Source organism: Symsagittifera roscoffensis, chromosome 6 (genome assembly GCF_963678635.1).
Source record: "Symsagittifera roscoffensis chromosome 6, txSymRosc1.1, whole genome shotgun sequence".
Lineage (NCBI taxonomy): Eukaryota > Metazoa > Xenacoelomorpha > Acoela > Convolutidae > Symsagittifera > Symsagittifera roscoffensis.
This window is the reverse complement of record NC_087067.1, coordinates 948,242-970,258: the sequence shown is the minus strand read 5'-3', so window position 1 is coordinate 970,258 and position 22,017 is coordinate 948,242. Positions and strand designations below refer to the sequence as shown.

The 22,017-nt window shown below is 33.6% G+C and overlaps 1 protein-coding gene across 9 annotated transcripts in view; it reads left to right on the top strand.

Annotated features, from left to right (window-relative positions):
* LOC134848435 (putative uncharacterized protein DDB_G0293878) overlaps positions 1 to 22,017 on the top strand; it is a 69,413-nt gene that overhangs the window by 29,263 nt on the left and 18,133 nt on the right. For 3 of the 9 annotated variants that reach the window (XM_063865887.1, XM_063865882.1, XM_063865881.1), the window contains exon 2: positions 12,964 to 13,039. The exons of 1 other annotated variant lie outside the window; for it this stretch is intronic. The gene's annotated coding sequence lies outside the window, so the exon portion shown is untranslated. Of the gene's footprint in view, positions 1 to 1,067; positions 1,593 to 9,906; positions 9,976 to 11,363; positions 11,466 to 12,208; positions 12,242 to 12,963; positions 13,040 to 13,128; positions 13,720 to 22,017 lie in introns of those variants that run through there. 5 more of the 9 variants (XM_063865886.1, XM_063865883.1, XM_063865885.1 and 2 more) reach the window with 5 other exon arrangements.

Here is a 22,017-nt window from a genome sequence, read left to right as displayed (position 1 = left end):
AAACTAACTTGCACAAATTTTCCGGGCTACCAGTTTTGATAACTTAAAAATTCTTGCGTCAAATTCATTGCTCAGAAACTTTCGAGTGCGTAGGCATGACAAGTAATGAAAATATACTTCTTAAACTGTTCTCCCTAATTGGTCATAATTGGTCCCTAATTGGTCTTGAAGCCACAAGGTTTGGAGTCCTTGGGAGCAGCTCGCTTTGAAATCTGGTAGGCTGAAGTTGAAGATTGAAGTCCAGGCCAGAGTGCAGTGTGAAGTCCAGTGAAGAAGATTTCAGAATGAGAAACGTAGTTTTGAACGGGGTATATATACTACGAATGAGGCAGGTTGACAGGATCCTGATAGCAGGTACCTGCCTCGAGTATAAAATGAGTCTGATAAGAGGCCTAAAAATTGAACTCGCTTTCATACCTAAAAATTTTCACTCCTCTAGTACTTTCACACCTCTATTACAAATAGACCCGGGGCCGAAGGCGCCCTTTGTACAAATTTTTGAAGAAAAAAACAAAGTAAGACACTTTGGGTTGCGTCGGTGTCAAATTCCTGGGATGGAGGAAATCCCCCCCTCCCAAATCCGCTACTGGTTCATAGCCTATAATTTTGCAACAGCTTGTCGCAGGCTAACAACTTTCAAGGCGGTCGACCAAATATTTTCAGTCAAACATTGAAATGCGTTCGACCCACCTCGTTCGAACCATAAAGCGCAAGTCTCGACTCGGAATCTTTCTGCAGAAAAACTTCCGCTTTTGTATTAAAAACCTCCGCCGTTAAATGTAAAACAATATATTAATATATTTCTGTGAAGCAAAAAAACTGTAGTTTTTAACTACTTTTTGTTCTTTATTGAAATGATGCCAGTTGGATGCTTGACTTGATTTAAGCTAACAGAGGGGAAAAAGAGAGGAAGTTGAGTTGTTTGGTCAAATCGAATTGAATCGAACGGTATGTGTGCAATATTGATATTTTCAGAGAGTTAACACTTTCTTTTCCTTTCATATTCATACACCAAGCGAACCGTTCAGTTTCAGTGTGATTTCACTACTAAAACTAAAAGTACAAAAGTGTACCACCGGTTTAAATTTGTTCTACAATAATCTCTTTTCCACTATTTTGCTCTCAATTTATGTTGTTTTAGGAGAAGTGAAATTAAACGGAGAAAAAACTGTCCCTATAAATATTCGTCTTTTCCTGTCGTTCTTAATTTTCCTTACAGCTCGATCAAAAAGCTGAAACTGAAAAGACTAGCGTAAGATTTAATTCCTTTTCCCAGCAATATAAGTACAATTGGTGTATGTCCTCAAATTGCAAATGCGATATTTGCTCCAATTGTACATTATAACTCTCTATTCACCATAATATCGGAGCCTCCCTTTAAAATAAATTGGCGTTTAACAAAATTGTGAATTCAATCTGGAACCTTTTTTCCTGTTGCCTCTATCTGATTCTTCTAGTTTTAGCTTCAAAAATCAATCCTGTTTCACAAATCAATCTTACATCCTTATTGAATGAATCTTTCAGTATTTAAATAACAAATTGTCATTAGTAAATTTATGATCTACTAATACGTATTGGCAAATCAAACAACGGTGAGTGAACAAGTGGGCTTAACAAATAACTAATTTCGGCTAAATGGACTGTCGGTCAGAATGATTCAATTTACTGCACAGGGTGTTTTCATTAGTTGTTTTTTTTTTTACAAATCTCCCATTTTACAACTATTTGGGTTTTTTAAGTGAATGTTTTTGAAGTAGGCAGCAAAAAATTGCCGAATTCTGATGATAAAATTCGTCGAGTTGGATTGTTTTTTCTTCACGCTTGTTTTTGCGATTAAAATGAATTCTTCTTATTTTGTGCTGAACAACTTACTACAGTGCTGATTTAAAAGCAATGGATGAAATGAACTAATACAAAGTTTTTAATCTCAATCGGTTATATTTGGTCAAAAAATAATGAATACAAAATCAACTTAAAATTTCACAAGCTTTTTTATGGTGCATTTTTTTTTGCAAAATTTTGAACCAAAATCACATCGATAAACTTGGTCAATTCACTTGCTTCAAAATTAAGGTGATAAATGGTCACTTTTAGTTGTTCTTACATCAGTTGACCCTGTTTCCCTCTTTAGTTTAGAAGCAAATGAATTGAACTGTTTTATCGTTTGATTTTGGTTCAAAAATTCGCAAAAAAACTGCACCATAAAAATGGTGAAAAGTTTAATTACTTTTTTCCTCGTCATCTTTGGCCGAATAAAACCAGTTTTAAGAAGAAAGAGTTTAAAAACATTGTTTTAAATCAGCACTATAGTAACTTTTGTTCAGCACACAATTCAGTGGAAATTCATTTAATTGCAAAAACATGCGTGAAAAAACGACAATCAAATTTGATGAATTATACAGTCAGGATTCGGCAACTTCTTGATGCCTACTGCAAAAAATAATCACTGCAAAAACGCAAATATTTGTGGAATGAGAAAGGATGTAAATTTTTTTTTAAATTTTGAAGAAACTGTACTTTCCATGTACTGGACCTGACTTGTTCAAAGTACATTGGTTTTGCTCACATCCAACTCAGGGTTGGGAGAAAACTTTGCCCAAGGGTGTGTTTTGTACGCAAAATAAGGTAAGCCAATTCAGTGGGTATCCTTGAGCGTTGTGTGATAAAAGAAGCTGAACGAAAATCTGAAACTTAGCCATATTTGACAGTCATAGTAAAAAATCAAAAAATCAGTTTCTTTGCTGAGTTTTTTTTTGAAAAAATCAAACACTATTTTCACTCGAGTAAAATTAAGTTTTCACGACCTTAATAAGGCATAAATTAGCTATTGTAAGCCTGCTCGGCCGCTTTCATTGCTCAAATTTAAACTACGAAACAAAAAACTAAACCTATGTTTCTCGTACTTTTCAACGTCGTTCGAGTCATGACTGAAAGGATTTCATTATGAGAGATCACTCAACTCATTTCGTTGATTGCTTGTGGCACCTGATAATGCATTAAAAACAAAATCAAAAGAAAAAATTTTAAAAACACATATGCAAAGTTTCTCCACATTTTCAATGGTCGGAACAAAAATTTTCGGCCTTCAGACAAACAGATCTGAACGTTCATTTATACGAAATTGTTCAGAAGTTCACGTAGTGTGCTCGCAATAGAGTATGCTTCATGGAATGATTTTGCTCACAAAATAGGTGGCCTAAAATTTGTTTATTAAAAATTTTCTAGCAAACTTTTTTTCGAAAAACACTCGCCTCGTTCACGCTATTGACTCATATTTTCAAAAAATAATTTTAGCAGCTATTTTTGGAGCTTGCTGTTTGAACTTATGAAGAAAAAGACTGAATAATGACTAGCAGATTGTTTTTTTGATTGTTTTTTTGTTAGCAAGGAGACAATAAAAAATTTTAATAAAGCTTTTGATAATTAAATTTTGAACAATCTTCGAGCGTCTCTCAGCCTGAAAAAATTTTTTTTTGTTCTTTCCATAAAACTTACTAGTCGGAATTATCTTTGCTACTTGTAAAGCAACCAGATATTTTTGTTGAGATTTGCATTTTAACATTAAATAAACTGTTCAATCAGTTTTCCTTACTTTTAAACAATTTTGATCCCCAAAATTTTTTTTGGTGTGCCTTACCTGTTATTTTAGATTTTAAAAAAAGCGTAATGAAAGGCAAATTTGGAAACTAGCAGTGATAATTTTCAAATTGCCAAATACTCTTTAATTTTTTAAATTTATTTAAAACCAATTTGAAAACATTTCGTCAGCCTAATTTAGGCGGCAGCACTCATTATTTTCAAAATTTGACTTAAAAAAACATTATGTTATATATCTATCCGTGTAGGACTACACAATTTTTAGTTTAGGTGTTTTGAATCAAAACAAAGTTAATATAATGGTCAGTTTTTCAAGTGCTTAAAAATGATGATTTTGCCGCTGTGTGTCATTTCAACTAAGTTTTGGATTATTAATAATAATTGAAGAAAAAACAAAAATGAAAAAAAAAAATCAAATTTTTGAAACATCTTTCTTGCCAAAGAAGCGCTAAATAAAGCTGCCCAAATTAGTTTTACTTTTAATTAAATCAATTGTTTCAACCTAAAAAAAACATTTTGCCTAAATAGAGTAAAGTTTTTCCTAAAAAAAACTTTTTCCTAAATAAAATCGCTCCAAAATAGACAATAGCTCAAAAATTTTACTGCGGTTTTTCTCAACGCTGGGGAAACCTTTTTAGATTTTGTCGATCGAATCACGTCTAAAAGCGTGTTAATATCACTCGACCCATTCCGATGAAAATTTGTGATACCTGATCTTGCGTGGAAAACAAAAAAGGAAAAAAACTTGAACACATCCCAAGAACATTATCTTACCCATTTTTAATAGTCGGATCACTTAGAACATAACCCACAGACAGTTGAAAAAGATTCAATGAACGCAAAGAAACAAAAAATTACTGAAAGTTTTTTGAAAAAAAAAAACTCAAACTTCGAAATTCAAAATAAAAAATAATAGGGTCTTTCAGCTATTTGAATTACAAATACAATTTTTGATTAGATTAACCCAGTTCGAAAAAACTAGATCAATGTTCAATTTTTTTTATTCCCCTGGAAAATCTGCGAATCAAAATCCACTTAAGCTAGAATCAATAAAAATATTTTTTCAGTCATTAAGCTTTGAGATGGTCTAATTTCAATTCACATGAAAGATTTTGCCTACAATCTATCTACCTACTAGATCTGTACAAAAGCTAATTTGTAAAATAACTTTTTTTATACACGTTAAGTACACCAAAAGAAAAATTTGAAATTTACTAGCACGTCTCTCAGTTTAGCTTCTCAGTTTCGATTCAGGTATTCAACTCAAAGTAAAATTAGCAATTGGATTATTGTTGTCGACTCGATTCTAATTCTGGTATATGTGACAACTTGGTGGTAAAAAAAATCAAAATAAACACCTACCGAGAATAAAAACGACAGCTAACATTGCTAAAAATAAACATTACGTTTTGCTTTAGCTTGCACTAATGCCGCCAAGTTTTTAGCCAGCGCTGCTTTTGACCAAAGAGGTTTTTACCAAAAGTCTGCTTGTAAAAGTTGATCACACTGGTAAATAAATGATCAGCAATATCTGAAAATACTCGGCCGACAAATAGCCTTAACTTCTCTTGAAAACACAAGTACTGATTGTTTAGTGCATAAAATACCAACAAAAAGTTACAAAAAGTGCTGCTAGTAATGATAAAATACCTGGCTGCTCAATTTTGAGCTCAATTAAATAGACTTGTATATAACTGAGTGATAGTTGTCAAAAATCTAGTTTTAAAAATAAACTTAATTATTAATGGCCAGCGTCATTTTCTCAAAAAGCTTCTAATCGTTGGACTAGCACACATACATGTGAGTAACTGAACAATAATCAATACATTAACCAATTAAATATTTCCCCCAAGTCATCTGATTTGGTACTCATTTGAGAACCTTGTCAAGTGCACGGGTGCTGTCCACAGAAGCACAGAAAGTTCCGATTACAGTTAGAAATATTTAAAAAACGAAAACGATAACAAATATCGAGGCTGGGAAGACGCTAAAGCGCAGTAGAAACATTCAAGGCTTCGTCCTAATACGGGGGGCACTCTTGTTCTTTTTTTCTTCGGCTCTTTTCTACATTCCTCCTCATTGAGTTTTAGTTTTGAAAACTATTTTTACGTTGTCATTTTGTAATGAACTTTTGCATGGTGAACAAATTGACAATAGTGAACAAATTTACTCTTCATACCTTCTTCAATTGGGATGAAGAGCTTTTTCTTCTTCAACATTCTGAAAGTCAAAAGTTCAGTTGATCACACTGTGTTCAGATCTTTCTGGGAACCGAGAAAACGTTTTCCAATTTTTTCATTGCATTTCGAATTGCGCGAATGAAAAGGCTTTAGTATACTATCCTATACAATTCGTTTATATCTATCACAGATATTAACCACAACCCCATACAGTTTACAAATGCAAGATAATCAATAAAACACCAACTATAGTCAATTAATCAGGAGTTACTTTTTTCTAGTACCCCCCCCCATTTCACACCCGCTACTGCTCACATTGTATAAGGTTTTTCCGGTATCTGAAATGTCGTGGCAAATAAACACCCTTTGTTTTTGGCGCGTTTCGATTTCACAAAATTAGCGACTTATTCAAGGATTAGAATCCGCCCGAAATCACTTGAATTAATAATGAGCGACAACATTTTCGTGTTCGCGTGTAGTTGAGTTTATATCCGTTGCGTCTTTTATATCTTCATTTGTCCCTTCTCAATGGTTTTCGACCTGGTTTAAACAAGGAGTGTAAAGTACCCTTTTATATGTAGAAGCAATGGATGGATGTTGCTGTGAAGCAATGCTGCGAACAGAGCGGAGCTTAGACAAATCCTTTAAATATGTTAATTTTTCTGGTAGTGGTCATTTATGTTGGCGACTGTGTGTTTGATTGTATTTTGTTGCGGCCAAGTTGATTTTATTCCCAGCTTATGTGGGAATTTTTGTTGCTTTTTAAGCCTCCGGTGTTACCGTTTTATTTGCACTCTTCATCCCAGATGATTATATTGCTATTGTACCTACTACAAGTAGAATAGGCATATTCAATGGCATACGAGCAGGCGCAGAAATTGTGCAGGGGATAAATGAAAGCGTCCCGTAAGTCTATATGGTTCGCGCGAAGCAAGCAGTTGACTACATTAAGTATCGCCGCACCACCTTTTCACCCCCTATATCGATACTAAATAACACTAAATAGAAAACCAGTTTTGCTTGTCCGCTAGTAGTGCTCAAGATACAATGCACTGCTAGCTCGCAGCTAGATTTTTGTTGCCTTAATGGCCCGGCCGCCAAGAAAAATACTGTCAAATAGCGCAGTAAGTGATGTCTTTCCTTAAATAAAAAATCCACACTCCAAACTGCAGTTTTGTTACATTCCAATTCCTATCAGCTTTGTTGTGTGATTGTGATATTGGTATTGTTTTGTGGATTAAAAAGGAAAGAAAACATTCGTTCAATACTGCTTACCTGTTGGTTTCTGTTCAATACCAATACTGACTAAAAATTTGAAGATTCAATTTATTCACGCTTCCTCACTTTTCGTTCATTCCCTCACTTCACTTCAGATATTCTAATTCCCTTTCCGCCCGGTTTTTCTTCGGTTTAATCGCTCCCAATGCCGTTTTTCACTTTCTTTTTAATCTTTTAAACTCCATAAAAAGGAAAAAGGTTATTTATAATTTAAGGATAACAAACCGCGCTCTCCCAAAACAAAACTTAACAAAAATTACCTTTTATGACAAAACTATACTTTGTTCTAAAATACAAATCTGAAAATTCCAATTGCAGTCTAAAATAAATATTTAATGAGCGTTGGTTGGTTGAATTATTTCGATCAATACATAAATTTTATTATTTAACTCTTGAGCGTCGATAATATCAAAACAGATAGAATCCATCAAAAATTTTCCTTATTTTTTTTGCAAGAATTCTGTTGTTCCTGTTTTCATCGTTTTCATAAAAATGACACTCAGTAAAAGTACTACGAAACTATACTTTGTTTCGTAGTACGAAATTGTTCACATTGTTCAGAAGTTCACCTAGTGTGCTCGCAATAGAGTATGCTTCATGGAATGATTTTGCTCACAAATTAGGTGGCCTAAAATTTGTTTATTAAAAATTTTCCAGCTAATTTTTTTTCGAAAAACGCTCGCCTCGTTCACGCTATTGACTCATATTTTCAAAAAAAATTTTAGCAGCTATTTTTGGAGCTTGCTGTTTGAACTTTTGAAGAAAAAGACTGAATAGTGACTAGCAGGTCGATTGAGTCTCTTGTAGAGTTTTTTTAAAAAAAAAAGATAATTATTTCCATTTTTGTTGATTTTTGAAATATTCTTCGCTTAAATTATCATGATTGGATCTATTGAATGAACCCCACCGCAATTCGTAGTTTTTTTTGAAATTTGGTTACAAAAAATGTTTTTGCGTGAAGCTCTTATTATAGGTTCTTTAATGCAGTCGGAAACAAAACTTGTCGGAATTATCTTTGCTACTTGTAAAGCAACCAGATATTTTTGTTGAGATTTGCATTTTAACATTAAATAAACTGTTCAATCAGTTTTCCTTACTTTTAAACAATTTTGATCCCCAAAATTTTTTTTGGTGTGCCTTACCTGTTATTTTAGATTTTAAAAAAAGCGTAATGAAAGGCAAATTTGGAAACTAGCAGTGATAATTTTCAAATTGCCAAATACTCTTTAATTTTTTAAATTTATTTAAAACCAATTTGAAAACATTTCGTCAGCCTAATTTAGGCGGCAGCACTCATTATTTTCAAAATTTGACTTAAAAAAACATTATGTTATATATCTATCCGTGTAGGACTACACAATTTTTAGTTTAGGTGTTTTGAATCAAAACAAAGTTAATATAATGGTCAGTTTTTCAAGTGCTTAAAAATGATGATTTTGCCGCTGTGTGTCATTTCAACTAAGTTTTGGATTATTAATAATAATTGAAGAAAAAACAAAAATGAAAAAAAAAAATCAAATTTTTGAAACATCTTTCTTGCCAAAGAAGCGCTAAATAAAGCTGCCCAAATTAGTTTTACTTTTAATTAAATCAATTGTTTCAACCTAAAAAAAAACATTTTGCCTAAATAGAGTAAAGTTTTTCCTAAAAAAAACTTTTTCCTAAATAAAATCGCTCCAAAATAGACAATAGCTCAAAAATTTTACTGCGGTTTTTCTCAACGCTGGGGGAACCTTTTTAGATTTTGTCGATCGAATCACGTCTAAAAGCGTGTTAATATCACTCGACCCATTCCGATGAAAATTTGTGATACCTGATCTTGCGTAGAAAACAAAAAAAGGAAAAAAAACTTAAACACATCTAAAGAACATTATCTTACCCATTTTCAATAGTCGGATCACTTAGAACATAACCAACAGACAGTTGAAAAAAAATCAATGAACGCAAAGAAACAAAAAATGACTGAATGTTTTTTGAAAAAAAAACTCAAACTTCGAAATTCAAAATAAAAAATAATAGGGTCTTTCAGCTATTTGAATTTCAAATACAATTTTTGATTGACACTTTTTTGATAAGATTAGCCCAGTTCGAAAAAAAACTGGATCAATGTTCAATTTTTTTTATCCCCCTGGAAAATCTGCGAATCAAAATCCACTTAAGCTAGAATCAATAAAAATATTTTTTCAGTCATTAAGCTTTGAGATGGTCTAATTTCAATTCACATGAAAGATTTTGCCTACAATCTATCTACCTACTAGATCTGTACAAAAGCTAATTTGTAAAATAACTTTTTTTTATACACGTTAAGTACACCAAAAGAAAAATTTGAAATTTACTAGCACGTCTCTCAGTTTAGCTTCTCAGTTTCGATTCAGGTATTCAACTCAAAGTAAAATTAGCAATTGGATTATTGTTGTCGACTCGATTCTAATTCTGGTATATGTGACAACTTGGTGGTAAAAAAATCAAAATAAACACCCACCGAGAATAAAAACGACAGCTAACATTGCTAAAAATAAACATTACGTTTTGCTTTAGCTTGCACTAATGCCGCCAAGTTTTTAGCCAGCGCTGCTTTTGACCAAAGAGGTTTTTACCAAAAGTCTGCTTGTAAAAGTTGATCACACTGGTAAATAAATGATCAGCAATATCTGAAAATACTCGGCCGACAAATAGCCTTAACTTCTCTTGAAAACACAAGTACTGATTGTTTAGTGCATAAAATACCAACAAAAAGTTACAAAAAGTGCTGCTAGTAATGATAAAATACCTGGCTGCTCAATTTTGAGCTCAATTAAATAGACTTGTATATAACTGAGTGATAGTTGTCAAAAATCTAGTTTTAAAAATAAACTTAATTATTAATGGCCAGCGTCATTTTCTCAAAAAGCTTCTAATCGTTGGACTAGCACACATACATGTGATTAACTGAACAATAATCAATACATTAACCAATTAAATATTTCCCCCAAGTCATCTGATTTGGTACTCATTTGAGAACCTTGTCAAGTGCACGGGTGCTGTCCACAGAAGCACAGAAAGTTCCGATTACAGTTAGAAATATTTAAAAAACGAAAACGATAACAAATATCGAGGCTGGGAAGACGCTAAAGCGCAGTAGAAACATTCAAGGCTTCGTCCTAATACGGGGGCACTCTTGTTCTTCTTTTCTTCGGCTCTTTTCTACATTCTCCCTCATTGAGTTTTAGTTTTGAAAACTATTTTTACGTTGTCATTTTGTAATGAACTTTTGCATGGTGAACAAATTGACAATAGTGAACAAATTTACTCTTCATACCTTCTTCAATTGGGATGAAGAGCTTTTTCTTCTTCAACATTCTGAAAGTGAAAAGTTCAGTTGATCACACTGAGTTCAGATCTATCTGGGAACCGAGAAAACGTTTTCCAATTTTTTCATTGCATTTCGAATTGCGCGAATGAAAAGGCTTTAGTATACTATCCTATACAATTCGTTTATATCTATCACAGATATTAACCACAACCCCATACAGTTTACAAATGCAAGATAATCAATAAAACACCAACTATAGGCAATTAATCAGGGGTTACTTTTTTCTAGTACCCCCCCCCCCCATTTCACACCCGCTACTGCTCACATTGTATTATGTTTTTCCGGTATCTGAATTGTCTTGGCAAATAAACACCCTTTTCGATTTCACAAAATTAGCGACTCATTCAAGGATTAGAATCCGCCAGAAATCACTTGAATTAATAATGAGCGACAACATTTTCGTGTTCGCGTGTAGTTGAGTTTATATCCGTTGCGTCTTTTATATCTTCATTTGTCCCTTCTCAATGGTTTTCGACTTGGTTTAAACAAGGAGTGTTAAGTACCCTTTTATATGTAGAAGCAGTGGATGGATGTTGCTGTGAAGCAATGCTGCGAACAGAGCGGAGCTTAGACAAATCCTTTAAATATGTTAATTTTTCTGGTAGTGGTCATTTATGTTGGCGACTGTGTGTTTGATTGTATTTTGTTGCGGCCAAGTTGATTTTGTTCCCAGCTTATGTGGGAATTTTTGTTGCTTTTTAAGCCTCCGGTGTTACCGTTTTATTTGCACTCTTCATCCCAGATGATTATATTGCTATTGTACCTACTACAAGTAGAATAGGTATATTCAATGGCATACGAGCAGGCGCACAAATTGTGGGGATAAATGAAAGCGTCCCGTAAGTCTATATGGTCCGCGCGAAGCAAGCAGTCGACTACATTAAATATCGCCGCACCACCTTTTTCACCCCCTATATCGATACTAAATAACACTAAATAGAAAACCAGTTTTGCTTGTCCGCTAGTAGTGCTCAAGATACAATGCACTGCTTGCTCGCAGCTAGATTTTTGTTGCCTTAATGGCCCGGCCGGCAAGAAAAATACTGTCAAATAGCGCAGTAAGTGATGCCTTTCCTTAAATAAAAAATCCACACTCCAAACTGCAGTTTTTTTACATTCCAATTCCTATCAGCTTTGTTGTGTGATTGTGATATTGGTATTGTTTTGTTGATTAAAAAGGAAAGCAAACATTCGTTCAATACTGCTTACCTGTTGGTTTCTGTTCAATACCAATACTGACTAAAAATTTGAAGATTCAATTTATTCACGCTTCCTCACTTTTCGTTCATTCCCTCACTTCACTTCAGATATTCTAATTCCCTTTCCGCCCGGTTTTTCTTCGGTTTAATCGCTCCCAATGCCGTTTTTCACTTTCTTTTTAGTCTTTTAAACTCCATAAAAAGGTTATTTATAATTTAAGGATAACAAACCGCGCTCTTCCAAAACAAAACTTAACAAAAATTACCTTTTATGACAAAACTATACTTTGTTCTAAAATACAAATCTGAAAATTCCAATTGCAGTCTAAAATAAATATTTAATGAGCGTTGGTTGGTTGAATTACTTCGATCAATTCATAAATTTGATTATTTAACTCTTGAGCGTCGATAATATCAAAACAGATAGAATCCATCAAAAATTTTCCTTCTTTTTTTGCAAGAATTCTGTTGTTCCGGTTTTCATCATTTTCATAAAAATGACACTCAGTAAAAGTACTACTTGTTCTACAACACAATTTTCAAAATTGAATCATTTGGATCCTTAATATTGGTTCACTTTTTGATTTCCCAATTTAAAATCACTTCTAATCGTTTTCTTGGCTTAATCCAATCAGGTATTTTCACTCAATTGCTTTTTTCTTTAATTTGAATACTTTTAGTATTTCTTAACTCAAATTTTATTTCCCTTCAATAACTTGCATTGCATCATCAATTCATCATCATCATCATCATCATCATCTATCCCTTTCTTCTATATATTCTACTGCTTTTGTATGTCTTGTTTTTTTTTCAATATTCTCCTAAATTTGTCAACTCAATTCAATTCCGGCTCTTCTCATTCTCTCTTTTTTCCACCTTTGCTCCATTTTACTTCAAATACAGTGTTATAAAACACATTTCATTTACAATATTTTTCCTAACTTATAAATACAACAATCAATCTAGTTTTCCACCGCCGCTGCCTCTGCTGTTTCGCCTGCTTCTTTTCTCAACAATTGCATTCTCCTTTCTTTTTTCCCTTCCTTTAAATTATACATCTCAATCTCCCCCTTTTGCTCCTCCATTTTCAGCTACTAGTCCAAGTCGACTCGACTCGACTCGACCGGCACAAATCATGCCTGCTTTCGCGCTTAAATACCTGTGCATCTATATCCATCGTCTTTAGTATAATCCTTACTACTGTAAATACACAAACAAGATTAAATATTTCTTTCTTTTCCCGTTGCCATTTACAAAACGACCAAATATATCAACAACTGTACCTACTTAACTAGCCAACTAAGTACAAATAAATAAGAGCAGCTCTTCACGCCAACTTTATTGGTGTCAATTTTAGGTAGCGCGGAGCTGAAATCGAATTGGAGAAAAAATCTGTGCTAATATCAGCGGGGCAGATTGTTGAGTTATTTCTGGTTAGTACTCCTTTTCTTTCCTTCTTTTGCTACCAAAGTACAACTAACTAGCTGGTGAATTGCTAATCTCAATCCGCAATACAATACCACCTAAATAAATAAAAAGCAACCTAACTTAACTCAACTTCAGTCAGTAAAAGACGTCCGGTCGTTGCTCAAATAGGATAAAATAGGATATTTACTCAATCCCCCATCCAAGTATTTCTAATTCAGTGCGTGTTGTGTTGTGTTATGTTATGTTGTGTGCTTTTGGCTTCACCTCAACCGGCCATTTATTCACAGCTTTCGTCTGTTTTGTTAGGTAGTCTGAGCCCAGTCGGCATATCGATCGAATTAGATATTTCTATAATTTAAGTCCCTTTTCCGCTTCGCCCAATCAGCCCAAGTCTTGTTTTGGTTCACCTTGTTAATCCCCCTAAACACCCCCCTCCCCCATCTACACTATCTACATATATCTGAAACTATAAATTTTAAGCGGCCATTTCCAACTGCATACCAATATATCTGCACCTATACCATGTTATATTGTATCTGTCTGAAGATCGATCAACACTACACTTAATTCACCCAAACAGCCCAACAAATTCACTCACTACAAATTCCATAAAGTGTTCATTTCCACACTGCAATTGTATTTATTACACAGTATTTCGAAGCCACCTTTTATGACAGCGTAATTGGTAAGTGTCAATGTTTATTCAATTTATAATCAATTTCAATGAGATGCTTTAAAACAAATAATAGCAGACACGTTTTTTCACAAGTTAAATTTTCACGATGCTTCGAGGAATTATCTTTTGCTTCATTATCGACTTTTTCAGACAGACCATGTGAAGTGATAATATTTTCTTTTCATAAGCATACAAAAATCATTTTTTAACCGGATCGGCAACTAATCTTCACAGTCAACCAATCAGGTTTCAGTTCGGTCGGTGAGCCAATCAGCAGTACCAGGTCGAAAGTTCCAAACAGGCAAAATTGTCATTTGAAAAAAATCTAAAATTAAAGAAAACGCGAAAATAAACCTAGGAAGAATCTAGCTATTTCAGTTGGGTTAAAAATTTAACTCGTGATATATTACAAGCTATGATTCATTTCCTTGTCACAAAATATTTTTGTTTAAGCAAACGCCATAATAGTTTAAAACAATTTTTACGAACAAACTTTCACACGATCGATTGAATTTGCTAATTTTTGCTTCAAAAAACTTCACTGAAAAAACTTCATACACAGAGGCGAAGCTGCACTTTGCAAACACATGCAAAATAAATAGTTAAAGTCAACTAAAATGGCAAGAAAATGTGAAAATAATAAGCGAACAAAAGTTGAGGATAAAAGACATGGAGTGCACAGATACTCCAATTGGGAACTTTTACTGAACACAAATTCATGCCAGTTAAATAGTAAAAAACGATAACTCTTAATAAAACACACGCTTAAATAATTAACCAAATCGTCAAGTAACTTGTATGTTGAAATTAATCCAACATACAAACTATAAGGGTTATCACACTAATAGCTTGTATGTTTTTGTAATTTCTAATTGTTTCAATACTAGTAGGTTAGTTAGACTTTTTTTTGGGTCAAAAAAAGAAACCTGGCTTCCTTAATCGGATGTCTCAATAACGAATAATTTTCGAAGAATTTTCATGTATTCATGACAATTTACAGGACTAATTGCTTAAATATTGGGAATTTTAATCGACGAACATGATTATGTAAAAACACCGAATCGCTTCTACTTCCTTCATACAAAAATAGTGCCAGACAGAACATCATCCACTTGCAGAGCAAAAATCATAAAATGACTCGTGAAATTTTTTGATTTAAAAAAAAAGATTTTTTGATAATTTTTAAGAGCAAGTTATACATGACTATAGCCACAAAAATATTTGAGATAAATTTTACTGAAAATAAAACAAAGATCTAAAAAACAATGCGCAGCAAGACTGTTCATAGTTGCGCAAAGCTCTGAACATTCCGACTGCCCTTTAACAACCTGATGAAAACCTTTTTCATTAACAAAGTTGATAAATTATCAGACATTTTTGTCTGTTTTCACTTTATACCCTCATACCGTAAATAAAATACGAATGAATAAGCTTTGCGCTTTGTGACGTTTCATTAATACAAAATAACTTGCCTCAATTCAATTCGGAATGATATAATTGACCGCTTGGAAGAAGTCATACGAACGCAATATATCACCAAAATAGCGATTTTCAAACTCCGATAAATTTACAAAAATAACCAGGTGAAATAAAAGATATGAAATATCTTTTCACATCTTGAATTCAACAAAATCTTTCAGATCCCAGAAAAATATCATAAAATGCTTAATTAAAAAGTAAAAAACGGTCACAAAAATAACCCCAAGCATAAAAAATTCTTCTGACCCGAAAACGAGAGCAAATTTTGAGCCTTGTTTTCCGAGTAGTATAAAGTGCGTGACTTCTCGGCTACTGTAGTTTCTTTTTTTTTGTCCCCATGGTCTTAATAGCTTCTAAAAACAATTCTCAATTCGGAGAAGTACTTTTAGCCCACGTGCACAATCTCCCCTTTTGATAGACTAAGTGAACAATCATCCCATAAAACGAAATGACAAATTCAAGCCTGTCATTGTTCAAATCTGGTAGGCTGAAAAATATTGCTGTTAACCAAGTGAACTCTCACTCCTATATTAAATTAGGGGATATTGTTCACTTGGTCCGTACTTTTGATTGTTTTTAAGTTGTACTGTTGGACTGTTTTCCCGTTTGTTTTTGTTCCGACTTTCGTAACGAAAGTAACGGAATATTTGTGCTCGGGGCGGTTTTTTTTCAGACAAATTTCGACTTTTTAACAAGCAATTTTGACGGACTTATATCATTCATATCATTTATATCATTCAAAAGGTATTGTTGTCCTGAGCTTACATTTGAAAAGATATTTCATTTGTGATCATTTTTCGAGATCATTTTTTATAAAGTTATGGAGGTTTAAAGATTGCCATTTTGGCAAAATTGGGACAATTAACGCGCGATATATTTAGCCGCTATTAACGCGTAAGGGGAGATTTAATCCGTCTTCGAAATCGTTCCAAATTGGTTTAAAGAAGCTTATTTGTCATAATTGATTTGATACAATGAGCGAAATCTATTCTTTTGTACTTCATATGGCGTGTGGGGGGATGATTTCATAAAAAAATTCAAATTATATCTACTTTTTTCCATTTTATTTTTTTACATTCAATTTTTTCATGTTATTTTTTGCTCCATAGACCTTAAAAGGCAACCGGAACATTCAGGGCTTCGCCCCGATACGAGCAGTCTTGTTATGATTTTTGGCCTTCTTTGCCTTCAAACTAAAATTTTTTCTCGGCAAAAGATCAGACTTAAAAATTAATTCGAAATTTTGGAAATTTACAAAATGAAGAGCAAGAGAGCTGCAGCAATATATGAGCTAACATAGAGCCAGAATACATAAGCAGCCAGTATTGAAACAATTACCAAACAACACCAACATACAAGCTATTAGTGTAGTCAGTTGTTAGCTAGTATTTTTTGAGTCAAAAAGGAAACCTGGCTTTAATCGAAGAGTTAATCAATTCAACAGATTGGAATTACAAAGCGCCGAAAAGGTATATTTGTTCAAGTGCTAGAGTGTAAACAAGGGTTAAATGGGGGGTTCATATGAATGAAACACTTATAGCGACGATCTCGAACAAATCCATTGAACACTAACAAACCAACCACTGAAGAAAAATACTTCTAATAAGAAGTAGAACACAGGGAGCTCAATTTATCGGTCGGATTATCACTTGGCTAAGAGTGTCTTTTTTCAGTCAATCAGAATCTAGTATTTTACACGTTTACTTATTCTGAATAAGTGTTATTTTTTGCAAATGAGGGGGGGGGACGTTCATTTGTTTTTTTTTGGGAGAAATTTAGGCTCCGAATACGGTATGACGACTATGATAAAAGGTACGGTTGGTATGGGTAGAGTACAATCATTAGAGAAGTACTATCACAGGTATGAACTAGAAATAGGAATGCCACAACAAACAGAACTAAGCAAGACCCAAATAAATACCAACAAATACCGAATCAGAAATAATATCAGCCACCGACCGACCATAGTAGTCAGAATTAGAAAGTACTACTAATTCATTCTACAAGTCGAGAGTATAACACTGTTTAAGACGCACCAAAATTAGTTAACCACACAGTTAACACACATAATATGCATCTATATACTGCAGTAGGTTGGTGCAATTCATCAGCTAAGTATAATAGAGTCCGATCCAATTCACTTCCTTTCGCTCTTTAAATCACCACTGCCGACATGACATACCAACTATCAACTACAAGTACAAATGCCTGCTTGCCATTTTAAACTACACTTCTATTACTATTCCATCTAAGTTGTATCTGTATCTTCCTGTTTCAATTACATCTCCGCTTCAACTCCTTCTTCTTCCCACCAAAGGCAAAAGGGAAGGGAGGCATTTCATCTTTTTTCTTTCAATTCAATTCAGACCAAATGCCCACCTTCTCTTAATGCATTCAGTTAGACATTTTACCAACTCCAGCACCACCCCTCCCCTCCCTTTTTGCACTCAGTCACGTGGTCTTAATGTTGCTTCGTTTGCTGATTGAGGTGCACTTTTAGCTGCCGCCTGCGTCTTGTTTGGGTTTAAACAGGGTGCGTAAAATAACAAATCCACCAATACAAATCAACAAGAAAAGCAAGCATTTCAAACCGGGAATCGCAAAAGAATAAAGCCTAGGCGAAATTATGTCCGATTGTAGTATACAGAGAGAATGGCCAATTCCCCGCAGAACCCAACAAAGATTTTAAATTTATGCTGAGCTCACATTTCTACAATAGGTGCAGACTTTACAATGTAATCAAAACAGAAATCACAGCACTTAGAACCTTTTCCTGTATTTCACTTTGTAGCTTTACCTACCACCAAAGCCATATTTGAGGTATTAGTGGAATTAGAATAGTTAAAAACCGTTAGTCTTTTTTATCCCTTTGCCAATGTAGATCTATCTATGTTATTGACAAAATCAGATTAAATATGAGTGTGAAAACCCAAATGAATACTTTTAATACCACGATTGCTGTGTCCGTTACAGAGAAAAAAAACAAAGTACCAGATATGTAAAATGATATCTTGATTGCTCAGACTAACAGCTAGTTATATTTAAAATAGCGCATGACTCGCACCTACGGTGCTTCAAACAGATCGTTGAACGTAAAAAGAGCTTCCTAAAACATGTACTAAAACAACGATATTTAATGCAACCGTGAAGATAAACCCAGCTTATCAATCAGGGGTTTCTATTTCATAAACGCCATATCTCGAAAACCAAAATGATTTGAGCAGTTCAAATTAGAGGGCTGATTTGCTACCCTATATAGTTCCCTGAAAGCATCTCACGACAGGGCTAGGAGTTTATTAATTGTTTTAAAACCTAACTAGCGTTTAACGCACCTCCGGTGCTTCGAAATTTTTCAACAACTCAAAAAAATATTCTTTGAGTGTACTCTGACAGCACCCAATTACAGGGTTCGTAATTACAAAATTCGCAAAGTTTTTTACACAAATTTTGAAGAACCATAAAATGCTGTGAAGTTTTGTATAAGTTCTTCGAAAAACTTAAAATGAACTAAGAAACGTCACATCTCGGAAACTGAAAGCAATTGAGCAGTCGTATTTGGACGCAAGATTTGCAACTCCTGAGAGTAACTTCAAATTTTGTAAAGTTTTTCATTCGTTTTTTTTTTAATTCAAATTTTGAAAAACCATAGAAATTTGTGACATTTTTTAATATCTAAGTTTACAATAAATTAAGAAACGTCCCATCTGGGAAACTGAAAGCAATTGAGCAGTCGCATTTGGACGCAAGATTTGCAACTCCTGAGAATAACTTTAAATTTTGTAAAGTTTTTCATTCGTTTTTTTTAATTCAAATTTTGAAAAACCACAGAAATTTGTGACCTTTTTTATATCTAAGTTTATAATGAATTAAGAAACGTCCCATTTGGGAATTTGAAAGCAATTGAGCAGTCGCAGTTGGACGCAAGATTTTCAACTCCTGAGAGTACTCTTACAGTATCCAACTACAACGTTTGGAAATTCAAATTTTGAAACATTTTATATATCTAAGTTTTCTGAAAAGTTTTAAGAAAAAAATCCAAAAAAAACGTCATATCGCGAAAACTACAAGGATTTGAGCAGCCATAATCAGAGGCAAGATTCGCAACCGCTGAGAGTACCCTCACAATATCCAATAACAGGATTGAGATCTTCAAAGTTTTGGAATTTTTTAAAATCTAAGTTTTTTTGAAAATTTTGGAGAAAATTATAAAAATTGTCATATCTCGAAAACTACAAGGATTTGAGAAGTGAAAATTGGAGGCAAGATTCGCAACCCCTGAGAGTACCCTGACAGCACCCAACTACAGGGTGAGAATTTCAAGTTCGGTTAGTTTTTTTATTTCCATGTTTTTGAAAAAAAAATAAAAAATAAAATAAAAAACCGCTACATCTCGAAAACCAATCTGATTTGAGCAGTCTATCTTAGACGCCAGCTCTTTAACCCCCAAAAAACACTGACAGCACCCCGCTAGAGCGTTGAGAAACTCTAGTTCAGTTTTTTTATTTCTAAGTTTTTTAGGGAAAAAAATCAGAAAAACACCTTATCTCGAGAGCCAATAGGATTTGAGCGGTCATACTTAGACGCCAGATTTTCAACCCCTGAGTGTACCGTGACATCAACCCACTATAGGGTTGAGAACTTAACATTTTGTTTGATAAATTGTGAAACAAAAAATTTGATAATTTTACGTTGCGAATATAGGAAAAATGTAGCGTTAAAGCATTCGCGCTCCAACAGATTTTAAAACGTCGACTTGAGTAACATTTAATCTCTTGCAATGCTTTGCCTTTTAACAGACCAGCATAGCGACTCCTCAAACATGTGCCAATTAAAATTTCTCAAGCATTAAGCTATACGATATAGCTTAAGCGAGCAAAAATTCTTTCATCAAACGTGCAAAAAATTATAGGCCAAAAAAGCTTTAACATGTCAACTTCTTAAACATGCGCCAAGTAAAACGCCAATTAAATAATGTATAAATGTATAGATTTCATTTGAACTTTTTTGTCAACTTTTGGAACCCAGAATGCAGAACATTAAAAATTAACCAGCTAAAAGCCTTAGGGGTTAAAGTCAACTGAGCTATGGCTATCTCACAAGAGCTCACCTCGCAAATTGCCCACGTGCGATCTGAACCCGCATTTACACAATTAAGGTCACGCCCGACTTTTACTGTGTTTCACCGGACAGATTTTGCTAATTTGCCTTCGTTTTTTCGGCAATTCAAGTTTTCCCGTAGGCTCATGATACCACTTTAGTAGTTTAAGAGTTCATCAAAAACATGCCGAAAATGATTTTGAGCATCAAATTTAACATCTATTACATGAGAAATCAATACCGTTTGTATAAGTATAAATTTTTGTCAGGACCACTGGAAATAGGGAGAAACTTTGTCTTCGGGTGTGTTTTAGTTTTTATTTTACTTTTTTTCCGACTAAAATCAAGTATCACAAACAGTTATCCGACTGGCCGAGTGATGGACAAAAATAAAGCCCATTCAATCGTGATTCAAATGACACCAAAAACTTTGCAAAAAAATTTTATGTCGAGAAAACTTGATTTGAAATTTATTGATTTTATTCTAATTTTGGAAATAAAAAACTTTCTAACAAATTCAAAAAACTTTCTGCAACAATCTCTTTTTCAATTTTCTGAGAAACAAATGCGATTGAATATGCCTAAAAAAGAATAAGTTCAAGACTTACGTTTAGATACTCATACTCTCATCACATTACAAACAAAGAAGACCAACTTTGAAAAAAAAACAGTATTATTATTAAGGTCGGAACTTTGTGCGCTACTTAAACAGCAAGTGACTATCCTTGTAATTGCTCTTAAGTTTCTACCGAGTATTTGTTTTGATTTTTGGAATAAGTTCAGAAAATTAAAAGAAAAGCAAGAAGTTTTGTGCACCAGGTGGTTCGCTTCTCGGCCAATTCCGGTGATCGCAATGATAGTATTTGACAAAAAAAGCTTTATCTGCTATCATTTTTTTTTGCAAAATTAGGGGTTCTGAAAACTACCAATTCCGGACTAATTAATACACGAATTTTAATATTCGACGAAAAAGAGATATTTATGCCCAGCGTGGTTTTTACCTATCAGACTTTTCGAACAAATAATTCGAGAAAAAAATTATATTTCGATACTCTGAGCTCCAAAAAAAACAATCAAAAGCTATCATTTTTCTTAGGACAGTTTAAAAATTTTTAATTTGAATTAGTTTATGCACGCTTCAATTCCAGCACATCCATAATCCGCGCCCAAAATTGTTCCAAACTGAATTGAGGCTAGCTAATTAGTACAGTATTATAATAAACGCAGATTATATTTGAAAAAACAAGCGGTGATTGATTTCGTTGAGGTTGACACTTACAAAAAAATCTAGTTTTTTAAATTAAAATTTTCAATTGAATTAAGATTATATATGGCAGTCAGAATATTTAAAATATTAACATGATTCCTATAAGTCTATTTAATCCGGCACTGAATTGATGCCTAAAATTAGTCCACATAATGCGTTATTAGACCACAAATATATCACGAAATTTTCTGTTTTCGTTTAAAGGCAATTGGAAAAACTACAACAGACGCAAAATTGAGCTTCGCACCTTTTGTGATATAAGGTAAGCAAAACATGGTTAACTAGCCCACAAAAAATGAGCCAGACTAAGTGTTTTTTTTTTAATATCGGAAGTTTGTTTCGATTTACCTCAAATGTAGTTAATTTGGGAAAAAAAACAATCCAAATAAGACAATTGAATAATAAATTAGCACCAGAACAAAATTTCTGCAGCAGTAACAATGCTGACAAAACGTGAGCGGACA